Source organism: Somniosus microcephalus, chromosome 10 (assembly GCF_052327205.1).
Source record: "Somniosus microcephalus isolate GS21.2 chromosome 10, FLI_Smic_1.0, whole genome shotgun sequence".
In the NCBI taxonomy this organism is placed as follows: domain Eukaryota; kingdom Metazoa; phylum Chordata; class Chondrichthyes; order Squaliformes; family Somniosidae; genus Somniosus; species Somniosus microcephalus.
Genome location: NC_140996.1, coordinates 179,336,686 through 179,342,685, shown reverse-complemented (window position 1 = coordinate 179,342,685; position 6,000 = coordinate 179,336,686).

Here is a 6,000-nt window from a genome sequence, read left to right as displayed (position 1 = left end):
CATTCCCGTCCCAATAACGGTGGTCCACCATTTGGCAGTATGTAGAGATACAATTTCCGTATTTTCTTGCCGTTGTATTCGACAGGCACCCTTATTTTTCCTCTGGGGTATACTTTTTGCCCCGTATACGTCGTCAAGATGATGGATGTCTCCCTCAAGGGTATGTGTGAAAATAGCCGCTCGTAGTCTCGTCGATTCATGACGGTTAGTGCTGATCCTGTATCCAATTCCATTTTAACTTGGGACCCTGCTATCGTGAGGGTGACCCAAATGGTTCGGTGATCCTCTTTTGCGATTACATTGTGAAGTTTGAGACAGCTTAGTCTCCTGTTCCCGGATTCACTATCGCTCATCTGGTCTTCGGAACTACTGTCTGTCATCTTTTTTACTTTCTTGTACGGTTCCTTAGTAGCCTTTTTGTTGTCACTGGTCTTCTTCCCAGACCTGCAAACTCGTGCAATGTGTCCCATCTTCCCGCATTGCCTACATATTTTGTCTTTGGACCAGCAGTCCTTCTGGTCATGGTTAGTTCTGCCGCAGCGATAACATTTTGCAAATCCCCGTGTCATTTCGTGGGTGCCGTATTCCTGTGGTTTTTGTTGAATTTCTGCAGCTCCCCTGGCTGCTGCTTCATACGATACTGCCACGCTGAAAGCCTTATCTAGCGTCAGCTCTTTCTCTGAGAGTAACTTCTTCTGTGTTCCTTCACTCAGGAGTCCACAGACAAATTTGTCCCGTAGGGTATCTGCCAGTCCTGCTCCGAACTGGCAGTGCTTTGATAGCTTGCGTAGTTCCGTAAGGTACTCAGCATTGCTCTCATCTTTATGCTGAGTTCTCCTGTGGAATTTAAATCTTTCTGCTATCAACAGCGGTGCAGGGTTTAGGTGTTCCTGTAGGACAGCAACAATTTCGTTAAAACTTTTCGCCTTTGGTTTGGTTGGAGTAATCAGGTCCCGCAATAGGCCGTACGTTCTAGCGCCCATTAAGTTTAGCAATATCGATGCCTTTTTCTCCTCCGCTATTTCGTTTGCCTCGAAATATACCTCGACTCTTTCCACATACGTGGTCCAGTCCTCTATTGTATTATCAAAAGCAGTGATACAGCCAGTCTTCGGCATCTTGCAAATCTAAAATGGCGCCTCCCGCGCTTTGCCTTCTTCCCCGATTTAACAAAATGGCGCCTCCCGCGCTTTGCCTTCTTCCCCGCTGCTTAAGATGGCGCCTCCCGCGCTTTGCCTTCTTCCCCGCTGTTGTTAGCACTGCTTTCCGCAGTTCCTGTTGCAACCTGCAGCTCCTCGCGGTTTCTTGCGCGTTTAATATTTCTTTTTTTATTACTTTCCCGTCGTGGAACAACCCTGTGGGACTCTTGCCTCCCTCTTCGCGGGTCTATATGCAGCCCGGCTTCGTAGCACCGGCCGCGCCCTGTGTGCTCCACCCTCTCTCTCTCTTCTTCCTGACAACGCTGCTCGGCCCCGTTGCAAACCACCCGCTCGAGTTCGCGACCGCCGCAGCCCAGGAAGTATCAGTGCACTACCTGCCACCAGCCCGATTAGCTGAAGCACCGTCGACAGGAACCAGGCCCCGCTTCCGACAGCTTCTCCAGCAATCTTCAACTCCGCAAACACAGGGGCGGATGCCCACGGTCGACGCCCGTTTCTACTGCCTCTTACTTTCTTTTCTTTCTGGCCTCGACCTCTGCTCACTTCGCTGTAGGAATGGATCCCAGGAGGTGGTGCAGACTGTAGGTAGGTTCGTATCTGCTCGTCGCCAGTATTACGTCCGTGAATGATTGAGACATGGACAGCAGGAGTTGAACAAAACAAGTCTTTACTGATGGAAGTCAATAGTGAAACTGAAAACAACAGAGGCTCACTAGCGCCTTTTATACAGGGGTGGTCACTGCCGGTACTGCAGTCTGAGACCAGTTATTCTCTTAAAGGTACATACATAACACTTTGAACCTCACGTCCTAGACTTTCACAGAGTTTTCTTAAAGGTGTGTTGAATTGTTTTGGCAGTGATAGATCTTCTTGTTTTTTTGTCTGTTTTGGTTGCATATGGTTAGCTGAATTTCTTTTGTCACTCTTAACTATTATTTTGTATTTTTAATACTTTTTGGGGGAAAAATTCGGTATCGCCCCGTTTGGGGCGTGATTATCGGCCGTGCGCAAAGTTTAGCGCCTGGCGCTAATTATCGCCTCCGACTGCAAACTTGGCTTTTATCGCCCCTGGAGTTGATTGGAGCACTAAATCAGGCGCTACACACCTGTCTTAAGGCGCAAAGGCCGAGGAGTAAGGCGCTAACTCAGAGCGCGGGCGCAGCAGAGGTGATGTCAGTTAGCAATGGAGGGTCGATCTTGCTCTCCAGCTACACCCTGCTCATTGCAGCCTTGAATCTCGGCCTGGACAGACCTGTGGCTAAATCTTGCAGCCAAGGACTATGGAGAGGGCCAGGGAGCGAGCACAGCGCTTCAGCGATCGGGCCTTGGAGGCTCTGGTTGGCGCGCTGGAGTGCAGAAGATCAATACTGTACCCAGAGAGTGGCAGGAGGCCTTTGCTGCGCGAGTACAGAAGAGTGTGGAGGGAGGTGGCTCAGAGCGTCTCCTCCAGGAGCATAGTGACCAGGACCCATATACAATGTCGAAAAAAGTTCAACGACCTCACTCGGGTCATCAGGGTGAATGGCTTTTTTTCAATACCTCTCCATCCCTCCATCTCAACCTCACTCTATGGCCAGAGGGTCTTAAAACCCCAATGCCCAACACTCATCCAACACCTTTGGCCCTCTCATGAAACACACACGCACATTCCACACTTTGCATACATTAAGGGCTATTCACCTATGGGAGGCACATCAGGCAAGACCATGGCTGCATACATTAAGGGCTATTCACCTATGGGAGGCACATCAGGCAAGACCATGGCTGCATACAGTAAGGGCTATTCATCTATGGGAGGCATATCAGGCAAGACCATGGCTGTATATTTACTCAGACGCCGTCCTTTTTCTTGCAGGCCAAGCTATCTCATAATAGGAGACAGCAGCAATGGACGGGTGGAGAGCGGCCTCAGCTGCAACCCCTCAGCGATCTTGAGGTGCGCATCCAGAGGATTGTGGCAAGCCGGGTGATCGGGCCCGTCGCCACTGGAGAGGCTGACCCCGTTCTGGACAGCAATGGTAAGGTCAGCACCTTTTTGTCCTCTCTGCTTCCACTTGTCCCTCACAACACCAGCCTTTGACACTTTCAATCCAACTTACTAAATCGCTGCACTCATGCCTCCCTTGCTGCCACCCTGTCCTCACGCTAAAGCCATTCTTGTACCTCCCTGCTTTCAGATGGTGATTCACCAGCTGAGGAGACGGGCCCTCAAGCTGCCAGTGGGAGTGGAGCTGCAGGCGAGGAGGAAGATGAAGCCAGAGCATCAGCGCCACCCTCTCCCGAGGAAGCCCATGCCCACACTGGGAACACGCCTTCCCTGGGGGGGCGCAGGGGGGAAGGGTCTGATGAGGGTGAAGCTGCAGGACCCAGTGGGCTGCAGCAACGCGATGGGGATAGGGAAGCTCGGGGGCCTTCTCCCCAGGGGGAGAGTATGCCAGCGAGTCCTACAGCACTGGACGCAGAGGAGGAGCAGCTCATCGCTGAAATGAACACCCAGGCGGTGGACATGCACACTGAGCTCATGGGTGCAGTGGGAAGGGTGCCCGAATGCATTGAATCACTGGCAAAGAGTGTGGAGCACTTCGCTGTAGCACAGGCGGATGCCACGCAAATGCTTAGTGCTGCAATTCAGTCACTGGCTGCCATGACCCCATCTCTGACTACTCTCATGCAGACTCAGATTGAGGCCACACGAGCACTGACTGCTGCCATCCTCGCTAGTTCGGACACATTTCCCCGGGGCTCTCACCGCACCGCAGCAGGCCAGCAATCTGTGCTTCAGCAGATTGCTCCGGATGCTGAAGTGCTGCCCCGTGGGAGTACCAGTGTGTCAGTCGAGCAGGGAGTTGCTGTCCTCTCTCAAGATGACAGCATTCCTGCTGCCACCACTGTCACTTCTCCACTGCACTTGCCACCGCCTGTAGGACAGACTGCTGCCGCCCATGCAGAGTTGGTGCAGTCTGCAGCCGGGCCCTCCAGGCCCAGAGCTGGTCGAGGCCGTCCTTCAAGGGCATCTGCAGTCTCAGGTTCTGACAATCAGCAGCCTTCCACTGGCCTTGCCTCAGCCACTGGGGCCCCGTTACGGAGGAGCAGTAGGTGAGAAGGGGGGAAGTGCGCAAGGGAAGGAGATCACCCTCGAAGGGCAAAAAGTAGGAGTGTGACAAAATGTTGGTCATTTTTTTATTAAAGTCCGAGGTTCGTGGTCAAACTTTTGTTTAGTGTTTTGGACATTGGCCTAGAAATTGGGTTTTGGCTTAGCCAGGGCTTTAGCGCCGGAAATTAGTGCCGGCGCTAAGTCCCCTGCGCGCGCCAAAAATTCAGTGGCGCCGCGCCCAAACGGCTGCCGGCGCTACTGAAGGGTCTTAGCGCCTGGAAAAGGGCGCTAACTGCCGTTTCGCGCCGCAATTCCGGCGCTGCGGCACCCGATGCGGTGCGGCAGGCTGGGGAAGTGCAGGCCTCCTCCTTCCGTTAAGGAGGAGCTGCCTGCACCCAGCCGCGGCCCGCGCAAATCTGCTTAAAAATGAGCCCGGCACCTCGGACAAGTGCCGGGCTTGCATCTGTTCCGGGGGGGGGGGTGGAGAGAAGTCCGGGGAGGGAGCTGCGGGCAGGCGGCCGGCGGGAAAGCGGCCGGCCGCCGCGGGGCCTTTAATGCGCCGGCGCTAACTGCAGTAAGGCACCTCTGACAAAACGCTGGTTGCGGCTGCCACGGGCGAGGCGGCCGCAACTCAATTTCGGAGTTCGGGCGGGTTACCACGGCAACCGGGACACTGCGCACACCGATGACGTCATCGGTGCCGGCGCAGCGCTACCGGAGCAACGCCGATTTAGGGCCCCAGGGAATTTCACTACTGGCCATAACTCCGGCGCAAGGCCCTCTAGCGCCTCAAATGAGGCGCTAAGGCTACTGAATTTTCAGCCGATTATCTCCAGGTTGTGAGAACCAGTTATGTTAATGACTGTTTTTTGTGTTTCTTTCTATTAGTTTGTCATGAGGAAATGACACACACAGAGTTTGTAAAATAAATAAGTTTTTGTATTCAAAATGTACATGTTTGGTCTTTGGAATCATTGCTGCCTTGACCGGCTTAGGGGTTGTGGGTTGGTTTCATTCATGTTGTTCTCAATGGCAGAAGCCATTTCCTCAGCAGGGGCCTAGAAGCGGCTTGCTATCAGACATTGATGGACGGCCCTTCCAGTTTCAACATTGTGGGCCTCCCTCTCGCCTTGGTGCTACTGATGATCATCCTCCTCCTCTTGCTCCTCCTCCTCCGGTGGTGCTCCAAGGCCTGGTGGCATTGGCTGGGTCCTGAGGATTGCCAGGTTATGCAGCATGCAGCACACAACTATGAAGAGGGAGAGTCGCTCAGGCGAGTACTGCAGGGCTTCTCCTGAGTGGTCCAGAAAGCGGAACCGTTGCTTGAGCACGCCGATTGTGTGCTCAACGATGTTCCCGGTAGTGAGATGGCTCTCGTTGTACCGCAGCTCAGCAGGGGTGTTGGGCATACTGGAGTGGTGTCATCAGCCAGGTGCACAGTGGATATCCCTTGTCCCCGAGAAGCCAACCACCTGGGTGATGCGGTGCCTGGAAAAGTTCTGCCACAGTAGTCTGGCGCAGGATGAATGCATCGTGGCTGCTGCCAGGCTAGCAGGCATTGACAGTGAGTATCAGCTGTCTGTGGTCACAGACCAACTGGACGTTTAAGGAATGGAACCCCTTGCGGTTGCAGAAATCCTCTGCATTCTCATGCGGTGCATGCAAAGCCACATGCGTGCAGTCAATGGTGCCCTGCACTATGGGGAAGCCCGCTATCCTCGCAAAGCCCAATGCGCGTTCATGCTG